This window comes from Cyrtonyx montezumae, unplaced genomic scaffold, assembly GCF_038088225.1.
Source record: "Cyrtonyx montezumae isolate F1298 unplaced genomic scaffold, pur_monq_1.0 scaffold_3, whole genome shotgun sequence".
NCBI classification, from domain to species: Eukaryota; Metazoa; Chordata; class Aves; order Galliformes; family Odontophoridae; genus Cyrtonyx; species Cyrtonyx montezumae.
In genome coordinates, this window is record NW_027072034.1 from 91,675,743 (window position 1) to 91,690,982 (window position 15,240).

At 39.5% G+C, this 15,240-nt stretch overlaps 2 protein-coding genes across 6 annotated transcripts in view; one reads left to right on the forward strand and one right to left on the reverse strand.

Moving 5' to 3' along the window:
- Positions 1-14,100, reverse strand: part of PPARA (peroxisome proliferator activated receptor alpha) — a 35,096-nt gene extending 20,996 nt beyond the window's left edge. Inside the window, exons 1-3 of one of the 5 annotated variants that reach the window (XM_065742338.1) lie at positions 14,023-14,100; positions 11,709-11,838; positions 10,109-10,175 (exon numbers count right to left, since the gene is read on the reverse strand). The gene's annotated coding sequence lies outside the window, so the exon portion shown is untranslated. Of the gene's footprint in view, positions 1-10,108; positions 10,176-11,708; positions 11,913-13,478; positions 13,562-14,022 lie in introns of those variants that run through there. The other 4 variants (XM_065742339.1, XM_065742336.1, XM_065742340.1 and 1 more) reach the window with 4 other exon arrangements.
- LOC136052309 (zinc finger CCCH-type antiviral protein 1-like) overlaps positions 1-14,951 on the forward strand; it is a 117,820-nt gene extending 102,869 nt beyond the window's left edge. Inside the window, exon 15 of the transcript XR_010622535.1 lies at positions 14,938-14,951. The gene's annotated coding sequence lies outside the window, so the exon portion shown is untranslated. The remainder of the gene's footprint in view (positions 1-14,937) is intronic.
- The last annotated feature ends 289 nt before the right edge of the window (positions 14,952-15,240 follow it).

A 15,240-nucleotide genomic window follows, 5' to 3' on the forward strand; every position in this document is an offset into this window, starting at 1 on the left:
AATCCGATAATTGTACCAGCAGCCTAGACTGCCAAGTCAGGTACTTTCATTGCCTGAAGAAAAGCAACCCTTCTACTGAAGTGGCTGTAAAGAGCAGAAAGCTCCTCTACAGGTCAGACAGCCTCTGTAATTCAAAATAATCTATTGATATGGCCGCAGAACTTTCCTATCAGCACAGGAATTTGCACACGTCCCAGTTACCCACTGCTCTACCAACAGTAAAACTCGCATAGAAGTCAAGTAAATGGAAGATACAGGCATTTGCTCTCAGCTGAAACAACACACTCCACTCTCATCACCCCTCCTCCTGTTAAAACAAACAAACAAAAAAACGAACACCGTTAAGAATTCCAGCATTGGAAACTCTGAGAGGTATAATCCAGCTCAAAGAAAGAATAAAACAACAAATGGCTTTCTAATAGGAAATCTAAAATTCAGCAACCCTCCTCCCAAACTAGTAAATTGGGAACTCAATTGAGAACACTCCGTATTTACATGCATGACATTTACACTGACTTGATATTAAAACTGAAAATATATTTCATCTGAGTTCTGTGTTGGATCCATTAGACATTGGATTCATGGAAACATTAGACTCGTCAACCTCTTGCAGACAGATCTGGACTTACGATATGAAGAAATACCACAGTTCTAAGCTATAAGTATGATGGGATACAAAGCCTGTCTTTAAATCAGCCTCTGCAAACCACTTGAACAACAGGAGCTGGATTTGACTTCGTCAGCAATGGGACACAAAGGTTTTGCAACCTTGTCTTCAGGCTCCAGAGACAAGACTTACAGGTCTATTGCCTCAAGTCTACATTTATCTGAAGTCACGCTTGCTTTCTTCCACATAAATGGACATGAGATGTACCAAATATGACAGTACTCAAACTTGCATCCACGTCTTTCTGATAAAAGAGAAATTCTGCTTTACTTAGCTCATTTCTGTAAAGAAGGGAGATTGTGTTGTTGCTTGAACTGATAGGAAGCTCAAATAGTTTCAAGTCTACATGCATGTATAGAATAACAATATGACAATCAGGAAGTTTTCCTTTTTTTTTTTCCCTCCTCTAGATGCGAACTTTTCAGTTATTTCTGTATTTGGAATAGAAAGACCTGACCTATTTTCACCCTAATGAGTGTTGAACAGAAACTTTTGTCAGAAATGGCTATATGTCAAAGTAAAGCATTTAAATCCCCCATTTAAATCTATGTCTACTGCATCCTTCAATTTTTTGTAAGACTTCAATAGTCAGGAATTCAGCATTAGTCAACAAACTACTGAACTTTCTATCAGAGTTTTTGGTAATCAACACTTATCCTACTATTTTCTTCAAGAAGTGCTTTTGGTGTTTTAATTTTATTTAATTTTATTTATTTATTTGTTTATTGCTACAGTACAACCCAGTCAGATCTCTAGAAGATACCCAACTATAAACAAAGATCAACAAAGTCTTAACTGGAAAATTTGGGGGGGAAAGTCTTTACTAGTGCTTTGACTTCTGTTGCTGAAATCCCTAGAAATCCTGAAAAAATGGCAATTATTTTTTTTTCCCTTCTCCATTTACCCAGCTTATGATTCCACTTTAATAGCAAATAATGACTTCTGACACATGGTTGCTTAATATTAGATGAGGACTGCTCCAAAAGTAATGTCTCCTATTTTATTCTGTTGGACCACAATGTGAGATGTGGTTGTTGTTGGTATAGCAGTAGAGGCTGAACCTTACTGACAATATTCTATCACATCTTGTTACTGTGCAACAGATGGTTCCAAGGTTCCATCCTTTGGAACATCATTCCTATGAAGACAGGCCGAGAGAGCTGGGGCTTTTCAGCCTGTAGGAGAAAAGAAAGCTCCAGGGAGACTTAATAGCCTTTCAGTATCAAAAAGGGGTGCTATAAGAAAGAAGGGGACAGCAAGGTCTATTGTGATAAGAAAAGGGAAACATTTTCAAACTGAAATAAAGGAGATTTAGACTGGATATAATGTGATTTTTTTTATTATTATTGCATGATAAAGGTAGCAAACCACTGGAACACACTTCCCAGAAGTATGGTGGAGGCCCCTTCTCAGAGATGTTGCAGGCCAGGCTGAATGGGGCTCTGAGCAATCTGATCTAGCTGCATATGTCCCTGCTCATTGCAGGGGAGTTGGACTCTCTCACATTTAAAAGCTCCTTGGAGCTCCAATCAGTCCACAATTCTATAATTCTAAAACAGATGGCAGCAGAGGGGCAGCCTTGACAAAATGGTGTTGGACATGGAACACATATGAAACAGAGGTGCATCACTGAATTCCTCCATGCAAAACAAATTGCACCCACTGACATTCATTGGTGCTTTCTGAACATCTAGGGAGACCAAATCATGAATGTTAGCACACTGAAGCAGTGGGTGGTGTGTTTCATCAGTGGTAACAGTGACGTGAAAGACAAGACATTTCAGACAGACTTGCACAGCTGTCACACCACAAAAATGAAGAACTCTTGTTCATCACTGGTAAAAATACACAGCTAGTGGTAGTGAATATGTTGAAAAACATTATTCTGGAGAAGAGAATTTGCTCAGTTGAATAGTGTTACTGTGATCTTTGTAGCTGTTGTAGTTTCCATGGAAATAAATAGGAGGCGTTACTTTCAAAGTGACCTATGCAGAACAGGCACATCACAACTAATATAACATATCAAAAATAAACACTTGCCAAGACAACAGTATGGGAAGATTATTCAATTTACCATGTTGATTATCAACGCATAGAAATGTAAACCAAATATTCATACTGAATTTAAAAATATTCATTATTTTGAGTCATAAATAAAGACATAACTTGACGGTTTTTAACAAGATACTCAAAGGAACAACAGGAATTTGCATCAGTAAACTCACAGTAACAACTATGCTATAGTGTAGTTGGTATACTGGAGCACTCTGATACATGCTCTTTCAAGTTCAAAAACAGTTCCCCATGTACTAACAGCCCACCACGGTTTCTAATAAAAACTCTACTTCACTGTTACATATACTTCTATGCTTGCAACACGCTCTACCTTTTTTTCTTTTCCTCTCTCTGGATTTATTCTTTTTTCAATGCTGTATCAATGCTCATATCTCTTCAGGTCACTCCTTCATTCCTCTCATGTCATTCCATACTTGAGCGAGATTCAAATGATTACATGTGTTAATCACAGCAGACATAGCAATTTGCTCTTCAAATTTTTACAGATTCTAAATTGCCCATGACAGCATTTTGAAGGTAAAGCAGCTAGAATAATTCAGTGTTTTGCACAAATACACTTTTTGTGTTTGCCAAACACTTTGAAGACCACAACAACCAAAGATATTATGTACTGTTTCAGAGGCTATTTTCTATACACGTACATTAAAATCTAAGATTTGATTTATGATTGATATTTGAACCAATGCAAGGTCACATTCAGACAAACATGGCATTTATATATTTGCTATTTGATCCAAGAACAAGGTCAGATTCACTCAAATGTGTCCTCTGACTACCTGCTGTAATTTTATTATCGCATTAATGAACTCAAAGCTCTCTGATTTTCCCCATCTGTCCAAAAATTCCTTATCTATCTTTGTGATACTGTCTGACAAGTTAATTACTTAAGCCAGTAGTTCGAATCAATTAGCAGTTAAGAACACCGTATGTATACTATGCCCAGAATTAAAAGAACTTGAACAAAACAACAACAAAAAAGATCATGATTTATGAACTAAATGCATATATTAGATGTCCTAAACTATTTTCAATGCTCTTTCCTAAAAACAAACATAAAAATAAGGTTTAACATTCAACTCAAGGTCTGTCCCTATGTGTTCAGCATTTACAAACAGCCTACACATCTGTCCTAACTTGCTCCTCACTGGAAACCAGATCCTTGAGACTAAAACAAAATGTTGCAATTGTTTCCTTGCATGTGTGAGTAATGCATCTTAGATTATGCAAAGTGACTTCTCAGCGATTTTCTAACTATACTCTGGCATTCTACAGCAACGTCATTTGTTGAAGGATAAAGATATACAAGAGTAAGAGGCAAATACAAATTGCATTTTAACGTGATGACTAAATGATTATCTTCAATATAATCAATTTTTAAGTAAATAAAATATAAGCCTCTTGCTAAGTCTCCTGCAGAGTACATTTTTACTACATGTGGTAAAAATAAACTTAAGAAGGTTAAAAATTAAAGACACCTGTGCAAATAAAATTGTCAATTGAAATTATAATCTAACACATAACCAGCCTGGCACAGCCCCTGTGTTTTCCATTAAACATACTCATGATGCTGTAATATAACCATTTATAATTCAGAAATTTTACTTGTTCATGTACATGATTAAAAAAATCAAAATAAAAAACAACACACAGTTGTCCTTGTCAGAAAGATGTAACTTCCATAACTAAAGATGTCTAGTAACTCCTACTAACAAATGAGATGCTTTGGACAGAAAATATTTATTAAAAAAAATAAATTAAAATCAATTGTCACTGATTTATGGAATCAACCAAAGTCTTTGATGATTTAATGAAAAGCAATTCCTAAATTCACAAAAATACTGCAGCAGTCTTTAGAGTTCACGTATATGTAAAAATGTTTTAAAATGCATTCTTATAGACTAGGATGTAAGAATTTATTTTGTTTTATCTCCACAGACGCCTGCATGTGCTATATATTTTGATATATATTGTCCATAATTCCTTATTGGCAGGACTGGTAACAACGTACTCCTAGGACTAAGAATTTTGCTGTACTGTAAATAGAAATATCTGCCTTCAGTTTAAATTTAAAGTAAAATGAAGGCTAGGAAATGGTTTGGTGATATCCCCATATGACTTCATCTTTGCTGACTATTTAAGACAGCAAAGAAATGTTCCTATAACAAAAATGCTTCAGCTGAATATAACCTAATACCAGGCTTGATATTCTGCAACCCAGCCTAAAATATTCTAAGGATACCAAGTATTTTTGAGTTAACTGGTAACAAGTTTTCTGCAGTTCTACATAACTTCATAAGTTTAAGCAATGAGATAAAAACTTGTCAGTATTAAGTTGTGACAGTATACAAATGTGGAACATAGAACTGTTACTGAAGTAATGCTACTGCTAGTAGCATTAAAACACTGGGAAAAGAGCAACTGTTGCAGGAAGAAATAAAAAGCTTTGATCTCTACTGATTTTCTTTCAAAGTCATAACATTTTCATACCATTGTCAGCCTATGTCATCCTACCGTGTCTCCCTATCTTTCCTTTTCTCACCATACTCCCAGCTACCTCTCCCAGTGCAACATCTCTGAACTACTGACTGGACAAACAGTGTACATATCCTGCAACTGGCTCAGAGCTGCATGTTGCAACTGGCTCACCACTGCTCCTTGCCAACTGGCAACTGACAGGCCAAACAGTATAGATAATTTTCAAATTCATATTGCATCATTTCCTCAGTGGGTCAGTAATGCATTTTCCTTTCTTCTTTCTAGCTACCAACTTTTATAGAAGTTCTGCTACTTCAAAGCCTTTGCAACCAACACTCATTTGTCAAATTGTGGGTTTGAAGACTTGCAGGTTCAAAGCTATTGGAAGAGGAAGGCAGACTGTAATGCGTAAACCTGAATTTCTGAAGTAACTAGACTAAAAAATATGAGGAAATAATCCTGAAGATGGTTATTAACATAGCAGTTCAGAAATATAATTCTTCTGATATCTTACTCCCCTTTAAAATACATGTTACAATTAGTTTTCAGTGTTAGCTTTACACTTACTAAGATCTGTACAACATAGAAACTGTACAATGGATGCTTGAAGTTATGTCAGTACTTGAAGTATTCTACAGTTTTCCAGGGTCTTTCACTTTGACGCCTAATCACATATTTAAGAAAAAGACAACTGGCTGTCCTTGAAATAGTGTTAAATATTCACTTTGGCTACAGACTTTTGACTTGTAGGCAAAAATAGTTATTAGAAGGATTCAAATAACAACATTCTTCCCAAATAAAAAGCTATTGTTCTGAAACAATACTTAATATCCAAAAGAGCGAGAGAGCGAGAGAGAAAAAAAGGAGAAAGATGGATTCAAGTAAAGTTAATAGAAGAAGATGAATAATAGTTTGGATTCTCTAGCATATTGTCTCAAGATTATTCCTTTTATCTTTAAGATAACACAAAGCTTCGACTGAATCTTACCTGTCCTTCAACCTGAGACTTGCAGTCTCCCCTTTTTAGGGCACCTGTCAGACACAGCTTCCCCACCTGGTAAACTCCCCAGTTTTGCTATAACTGATTTCATCACACAAGCCCTACTCCAAAAAATCAAAATAAAAATCCAACAATTTTACATCTGTATGTGTAACTACAGTAGCTCTCCTAGAGAGAGCAAGGTTCGGTCCCCTTGCTTAGGCTTGGGACAAACGTCTAGTTACTTCGATAAATAATGCTGCAGCTTCTGATTAAGATATCAACAATACTAAAAAAGCCTTTTTGCCTAAAGTAGATCTTTTCAGCCTCCAGCACTGTCCTCATCCCCAAATCTCAGATTTCATTTTTTGGCTTTACACCAGCATGCTTAGCTTCAATATTCTTTCAGCTGTCTTAGCCTTCTCTTTCACAAGCCATGTCAACCCACCCTCAAAACACCTCCTTCATCTGCTCGAGTTCTTCAATCTTCTATCTCAGCTCCTCTCATATCTGCACAGCTGCACCCTTCTCACCATCTGCAACCCCCTGCATGATTCGTCATCAAATATAACAGACCATGATTATTTGCTAGTTGAAAAGCTACAGCAGAATTTACATCTGTTTCTGGAAGAGATTCAAGAAGCCTGAATTTGCCTTCTTAGCAGAGAACACCACTGCCTATTTAATGTGGCTTTATTTCACTCCCCTGATCAGACATACGAGCAAGACATATTTGATAATCTAATTTTAACTTAGTAAGACTTATATCCAAGAGGCTGACTGACCTTCATACAAAATATTACAGATTAAGCTCCCTTCTTCTGAAAGTTAATAGAGAAATCCAAGTGATTTAGCTCTCATACTCTTCTAACAGTAGGCAAACTCAAACTTCTTCTATACACAGCATCTGAAGGCTTGTTTATCTACTCTTCAGGGTATTGATTTTATTCATTCCTTCAAATTATTTTTACAGGCTCTCATTGTTCAGTGATTACATTTAAATTTAAAACCAAAACCAAAAACCAAACAAAAGAAACACACACACACACACACACAAAAAAAAAACCCTGCTAAAAATAAACTAGGTCTCATGTAATGAAATGCCACAACTCAAAGTACCCAGAGTGCAATGTGAAATAAAATTATTTCATTTTCTTTTCTTTCTTTTTTAGTCAAGAAATGGTCTTCAGTGTTATTCCAGTAATTCAGAAATTCCTGCCATAAGAAGTTTTTCTTCATAATAATTTTATCACAAAGAAACAAAGTCTACAACGAATTAACATTGCAGACCGAAGTCCCATCAACGGGTATGAATGCAATGGATCTACATTTTTTGGCAAACGGACATCAGGCACTTGTACTTCCCAGGCTACTGACAAGTCAGATAGAGGATATACTTGGTTCACATGACTTCACAGTTCTAAATCAGGTCATTCACTATGGTACAGAGATCACAAGCCTCGTACTCCTGCGTGATCAAAAACGTCAAAATACAACCGATTATTTTCCTAACATCTAAGTTCTCTCCTTGCCCTTGTAAAGGATATCTACCTACTGGTTTAACAGCACTGTATTCACTGCAGCGTCACCACTGCTGCCTGCCTGCCACTCCACTGCTCCTCCCCATTTTCTTTTTTTTTTTTTTTAGTAAAGAAACAATTGAATTACAGAAAGGTGGAAAAAAACCTCCATAAGATTAATTAAACATCTTGTTCATAAAGTCATATATGCACTTCTGTTACTTTGTAATGTACTTTGTAAGACATTTTAACTGATTGATTAAACTTTGAAAAACCAGTTATACGGACACAGCATACACAGCCCTTTGCAGAGTCAAACAGAAGTTTGGGGCTGCAAAATAATGTTGCATTATGAGTACAGCAAGCTTAAGTAATCTAATTGCTCCCTGGCACTCTCAGCCCCCTACCTTCCCTATCCTTCATTTCCAGCCCTGCAGTCCCAGCCTGCCCTTGTGCCAGCTCTCACACCCATCTGACTTCCATGGCCACATCTGTAGCTGTAAATAAAACAAAGTCAGAGCACAGGCTTGAGCCACAGTGTTAGCACTCTCTTTGACACCGTTTTGGCCCATCTCTGCTTGATGCTCTCCCAGACAAATGCTCAGGCAGGGTTAAGGGGACACCAGAGGCCAAACAGTAAACTGTTTTCCACTGGCAATGCAGATGCAGCCACGCTGGTTTGGGAGGAAGCCCAAGCAAGTGTGCAACCTTACCACTTAGCTCTGGGTCCAGAGAACTGTCCCTGGCATATTCTATTACCTAGTATAGACACAGCCTCAGTGAAACAATTTGGCTCCGGTAAAAACGTAACATGGGAAAAATGTAAATAGACAGAGATAGCTGAAGGGACTCAAGAAGGGGCAGCAATGAGGAGGGACAGAACCACACAGCTGACAGCAAAGAAGAGAAGCATGACCAGGAGCATGACTGATCTTTAATAGCAATTGCCAGATCAGCTCAAGCCATGCTGTGCAATTGCACTTCTTGCTGCAGGGCTCTCAGGAACAATACAGAGAGGGGACATCCCATTCTATTTTTTTTTTCCACTCACACATGTAATCTTGAGGAAATGCAATTTGCTGTAACCTCAGAACTGTGGCAGAATGCTGAAAATCAGGTGCCCCAAACACACACATAAGAGCTCAACATTTAGCAGCTGTTGGAAAACATTGGCCTGTTTATGTATAGTCATCTCTCTATGAAAGCACAGTACATAGGCAAAGCAGCTGCTGCCTTTTTCAGAAGCAGCATCCTGTGCTAAAAACTACTCTCATCTCATAGCTACCTGTTTTGTAAAGCTCCTAGCTGACATATTTCTAGTCAGTCTGGCCTGCATCTGTCTTTAGTTCCAGTGAGAATAAATAAGTCATTAAATAAAATAATGAAAACTGTTTTCAGGGGTAAAAAGTAGTTCAAAATTCTTACATGCTCTTTTCTTTGGGCAGCTACATGTAATATGAGCATACACACCAAACCACTTTTAAATTCCAGACACATACAGCTTATAAATAATATAAGTATATACTCAGAGCAAAATTCTCTGTAACTAACCTGTCAGAATCAATAAGGTACAGAACACTCTCCAGTTTACATGGCTCTCTTCTAGTGAAACTGCATCCACACAGCGTCTTGCATTGACAAACAAGAGATAAAAAAAAGCAAAGAAAATCTACCCAGAAAACCCCCATAATGCAGCACACTTACTCCGAGCAGTATATTTACCTACAGGCTCAAAATGATCTGAAAATCCACATTTAAACTTTTGCAACTTTACTGACTAGATGTCAGTGTCCAATATTCTGTGCATAACTATGCTGGTCATTCTTGCAAATTATACTTAAAACTACTGACCTTCATGACAAATTTAGTTCTAGTCTTCATCAGAAACATAATATTTACATTGGCAATGTGTAGTTCCTGTTATCTTTCCCTGAAAACTGTCAACAATCCCACAATATTCACTATGAACTGTGGGCTGAAATTGTTTTATTTTCATGAAAGTATGTAAATTTGTGGACTGTTGTAATGGAACATTCATCAACACCACGGCAAATAATGCCATCAAGCACCATCTGAATATAATCCAAGAGTCTCTAAACCAGCCTCTTCTGACAAAACACTCATCATCTCCATGTTGCCATCCTGAAATCCAAGTGGTTTCATGCTAGATTTTTCATTCTAACTACTCTGGGAAACATTTTTCATAGGTGTTGAATGAAGATGTGAGAAGGTTTTGTTTTAAAGGCTCCGTGAGCCCTTAGTGTTACTCTAATGCCATGTGCTTACTAACATTCTTGCTGAATCTGTAACACTAACAGGCAACTAGGAAGCATCAACAGTAATGAAGTCCTCACTTTCAAAGAGATTTTACTAATAGACAGAAGTTCTTACCATCTAGACACTCACATTCTGGTTTAAATTCAGTGATTTCTTCTGTGAATTGTTGCATCAGTAATTTCTGGAAAACAATTAAAATAAAACAGGCATGTAGCAGTCCGTGTGTTACAAAGAAAATGAATAGCAGTGCAAGTCTACATGCAGATTTAGAACTTTACAAGACAGCGTAACTGTGCTAAATATGTGGATATAGACAACAAGAGGTAAACCCTCTTTCAAAACATTACTAGAATAGTTTTAATTTTTTTTCTTTTTTTATCTAAATAACATTAGGACAGATAGTGATATTTTTCCATGCAAAACACATCAAACTCTAAGATATTCACAATCCTAAATGCTCTCAAGCTGTGATTCCCTTTTACATACTTACCAACAAACTGGACTACAGAAATACGAAAATAGGAAAATACTGGACTAACTTGTTTTCACACACATTTCAGCTGGCTGGAATCTTACAACTTCAGCAACTGCTAAGTGCTGAGAAACTACTCTCAGTTTCTCAAGGCAGATGCAATTTTATTATTTTTTTTTTAACCAAGATTCTTTCACTATTAGGAGAGATTAAATGAATAATCTTTCCATTCATAAACAAATTTTAAAAACAAAAAAAAAAAAGAGATTGTGTATCAGCAGTTCTAGAGGGGGACAGATAACTCGCAAATGTATCTCACACTGTTAGGTGTTTCCACAGGTATGATACAAGTTGAACCTAAAACACACATTTAGCTAATACAGTACAGCAGAACAGGCTATCCTCTTGGCTAGTTCTCATCTTTCAACCTGCAAAGTACAAACAAATCCCCACAGCTCATGTGTACAACACAGTGGAGAAACGAAGTGATGTAACAAGCCTAAATCAGTATTAGAAAACCGGTGAATTGTATTTTATAATTTGTAATAATCTGTGCATAACGAGCCCTTCACTGGACATAGATTATGCTTCACAGATATTTAAAATACACATGCAAGGCACTTATAAAATAAACACTGTTTCATAAGAAGAAACCATTAGAACTGGTATGAGGAAGTGGAATCACATTTGGCAACATCTCAATGCCACATGCAATCTGGTCACACTGCAATCTGCCTATATCCAAGTTATGAAGTTTTACAAACATGCCAAATATCACACTTCCTAAGATAGAGTGATTTGCACTTTATTTTGAGTCCAGAGCTGATTTAGAGTCTAAGCTTACAGGATAAGTACTTTTTCACTCAGTGACTCCTTCGAAGAAGAGTTGTTCAATATCTAATTTTATAGACCCGGTCCTGTGAGGTGCTGAACACTTTTAAACACTTCTAAAATATTAAGAACTCAGGATTCTACTGCATAATACCTTTACACACTTCCTCCTATGTAAAAGTCCAACACAGAAAACGGACACCATCACATACAGAAATTTTGCTTATTCTGTTCTCCATGACCTTCTCTTTATCAACTATTTGTTTGCACAACTTACTCTGATTTCTTTCTTTGTCAGCTGACAATTTTTACCTCAATTACTCCATACAGATACAATACCTCAGATTATTTCTCTTCTCTAGTTGTTCAGAAACATAGCCAAGGTAGTTCTCAGCTCACATATTCACTCACCACTTTATGCAGCATCTTGCAAGGTTGAAACAGAAGCCGCTTTCCATAATCTGTTCCCTTTCCATTTCATGTGCACATTGACGATAAGAAGTGCCTCTTCATTAAAAAAAACAAGCTGCTGATATTCTTTCTAGTAAAAGAAAAAAAAAAGTCAACAAAGTTTCTGAAAGCTTACTTATATAATTTTATGTTGATATCATGTCACATAATTGTTTTCCTTACTCTTCAGAAAAAAGCAAAGAAACAAAAAATCCCAACAACCAAAAACCTGTTATTTCACTTGGGTGAATATTACTATGTTTTTTTAAATGGCTGAGGCTGTTAATACATGCTTGATTTTACACCAGGACTACACTAACACCTACCTAACTAGGGTCTATGACTGGTACATCCCAGTAGCATTCAGACTTTGTTTTTATGTCCATGCTAAAAATAAATAATTGAATTAAAATTACTCAATTAAAAACACTTCACTGAAAGCCTTCTGGTATTTTCACTATCTACTGTAAAACAAAACACTTTTCCTCATAAGGAGCATTCTCACAAATGCTCAAGTGTTTATGTGGACAAACTGTTATGTTTTTGAGGTGCACACACATGCATCCCACAAGACATCATTGCAATTGGCCTTTCAGCTACCAATCACACCCAAAAGGGAGAGATCTTTTTTGTTATAACAACAACAAAAGAGCTGTAATTCACAATTTTGAAGAAAGCTTCTTCAAAACACTGAGAATATAGAAATACATTCCCCTCTTTGTCCAATTCAGGTAAATGGTAAGCACTATAATCCATTTTCTAGAACAAGACGAACACCCTGGGCCACCTATCCTACTGTGCTGTAGGGTATTTTCTCCCCTGAAGTTTTTATAACACTATTGAAAACATAATGACACAAAATCACAACTGAAATGCAGCCTTTACTCCATGGTTTAAACCTCATAATCCCCTTTGAAAGGGTTACAGTTGGGAGGGGCATGTGCAGGAAATTAAGATATAAAACAAACAAACAAACAAACAAAAAAAAAAAAAAAAAAAAAAAAACCCCACCCTGAACTGCAGGTGAGAAAAATGCCAGGTTTTCAGGACATATGGCAACAGAACTCTCTATGCTGCCTTACTGTACAGGATGAGAGTGAACACAGGGCATCAGCAGAATGATAAGAACTTTTTTTGGCCTATGTCAAGTGCTCCTTCCAAAGATGGGAAGAGCAAGAGAGTGTGCTAGTTACGCAGTTGTACAAAGCTCCGATAAGCTCTGCACATGCACTCATCCTTCTGAAACCATACATCATGCTACGTAAAAACCAAAAAGTTGCCAGGAAAAAGCTAAGAGCTGCTGGCTGGACAGCTCACGCCAGAACAAAGGTTACGATGCCGGTTTAGCTTCGAGCAACATGTGACCACATCGCATGAACCACCGTTGCCCTCAGCCCCAGCACGCAGCCAGGTATCCTCAGCATTAAGACTGCGATTCAAAATCTATCAAGGGAGCATTTTTATGGCTTCTGGCTTTACTACCTGCAAAGCCCACGCAAACTTCAGCAGAATAATCAGCGTGAGATACTAACAAGAAAGTCTGCAGGTGTTCTACTGTACCTTGGGACAACTGGATCAAACCTTTCCTTGCCAGCCACACTCATGCAACGCCTTCGTGCAGTACTACTGAGGCATCTGATGCCAAACTGACAAACGCTGTCACTTCGGATGAGCCCATCAGCCAAAGCCCGCACTCATCCTGCTTCCACCTAGGTTGCTCAGAGCATCTACCCGCTGACTTAAACGCGAAAGCAGCTCTCAAGCCGTCGCAGCACTCCGTCCCGCTCCCGTCAGAACGCGGTTCCCACAGTCCCTCAGCCCCCGGCACCCACAGCCTCTCCCCTCCGAAAGTTCCCCGCCTTGGCTAGCGGAACGCGGCGGTAGCGTACAACGCGGCAAAGCACGAGGGGATCGGACAGGAGAGGGAAGGCCGCGTCACCAGCGGCACCAGCCCGCGCCCCCACCCCGCGCCCTGGGCCCCCCAATTCCGGCCGGGGGCTGCCCGGGCTCCGAGGGCCCCGGCGGCGGCAGCCCCCTGAGGTCCGAGCCGCAGTACCCAGCTCCTGCGCCTGGCTGAGCGGCTCCGGGCGGTGGTGACAGGTACCGGAAGTGAGGTCGCGGCACACACCCCCCGGGATGGCCGCCCGCCATTGGCTGGGCGGGCAGGCGGGCGTAGGGCGAGTGCCGGCGGGCGCTGCGTGCCTCCTCGCCCCCTTCCCTTCTCTCACCGCCATTCCGCTCCGTTTCCCGTCCTGTCGCCCGCGCTTGTACTCACCGCGCTCTGGCGAAAGCGAGTCGCGAAAGCTTTCCGTCCAGCGCAGATAAAGTCCCGCGGTGCGTAGGGACGGAACGGCGGAGGGAGAGCGAACGCGGCCGTGTGGGGACAAAGTCTGCGCTCGCAGCGCTCTTATCCACCCGCCCGAGCTATTTGTGGCAGGGGCCGGGCGCTCACGTGAAGGCGCGGCGCTCAGGCGGCACGCGGGGAGCGAGTGTCCGCTGCCCTCCCGCCCTGCTCGGCGGCCGCCCTCGCCTCGTCCTTCGTTTGTGCGGCCCCCGAGCTCTTTGTCGCCTAGTAAAGCCCAAACGGGCGTTTGTTTTAGCGTGCCGCGGGGATAAAAGCGCTCTGGAACCGCTCCCGGTGGCCTGAGGGCAGTGCCTCGGGGGAAACGTTGTGTGGGGCCCCGAGGATGTGGTGTTGAGGAGCTGAGCACCTTTCTGTTCAGGAACTAAACCCGACATCTACAGTGTAAAATCCCAAATCTTGACTAAAAGACATCAAGACCCTAAACAAGGCTTTGTGAAAGACTTTCGTTTCTTTAATCTCTTAAATCTTCTCAAGGTAACCCAAAACACAAATGCTGTGGTTCTATAAAGAAGTCAGCCTTCTCCCCGCATCGTTACTGCTCCTTGAGTGGTTCATGAATACTGCATTTCTTGATTATCCTCATAATTGTTGTGGTTATCGCTACAAAAAAATAAAAGTAAAAATCGCTAGCTTACTTTTTTTAATTGTCTAATTGCATTGTTAATTTCATATTCCCACTCATTACTGTCTGAAGTAGTCAATGGAGAAAACACAACCTGTTTCATGTGCTTCCAAAGGGAAGATCTTTTACATGTATTGAGCATACACACATAGCTTCTGCTTATTTTTATTCCTACTGCTTAGAAAATAGAAACACAGCACCAGAAGGGAAGGAAAGACAGCTCTGCCCTGGAGCCTCGACCACATTGCAGCAAGCACCATCTTCAGCTTCACACATTTCTCAGCCTCTAGGTTAAGCACGTGGACCTGCATGCTGGAGCACTAACTACAGAAAGAGCAATGATGGAGGTTGTGGCACAACCAGAGAACATGCCTCAGTGAAGACTAATAAACAGCTGCAAACAGCACAGAACCAAAGCTAGGGAAAGCTGACACATAACAGCAGTTGGAGCCCTTTTTGAATGTGTTCTGGAGACAGCTCAGCTTCTAGTTGTGCTGCTCCAAGTT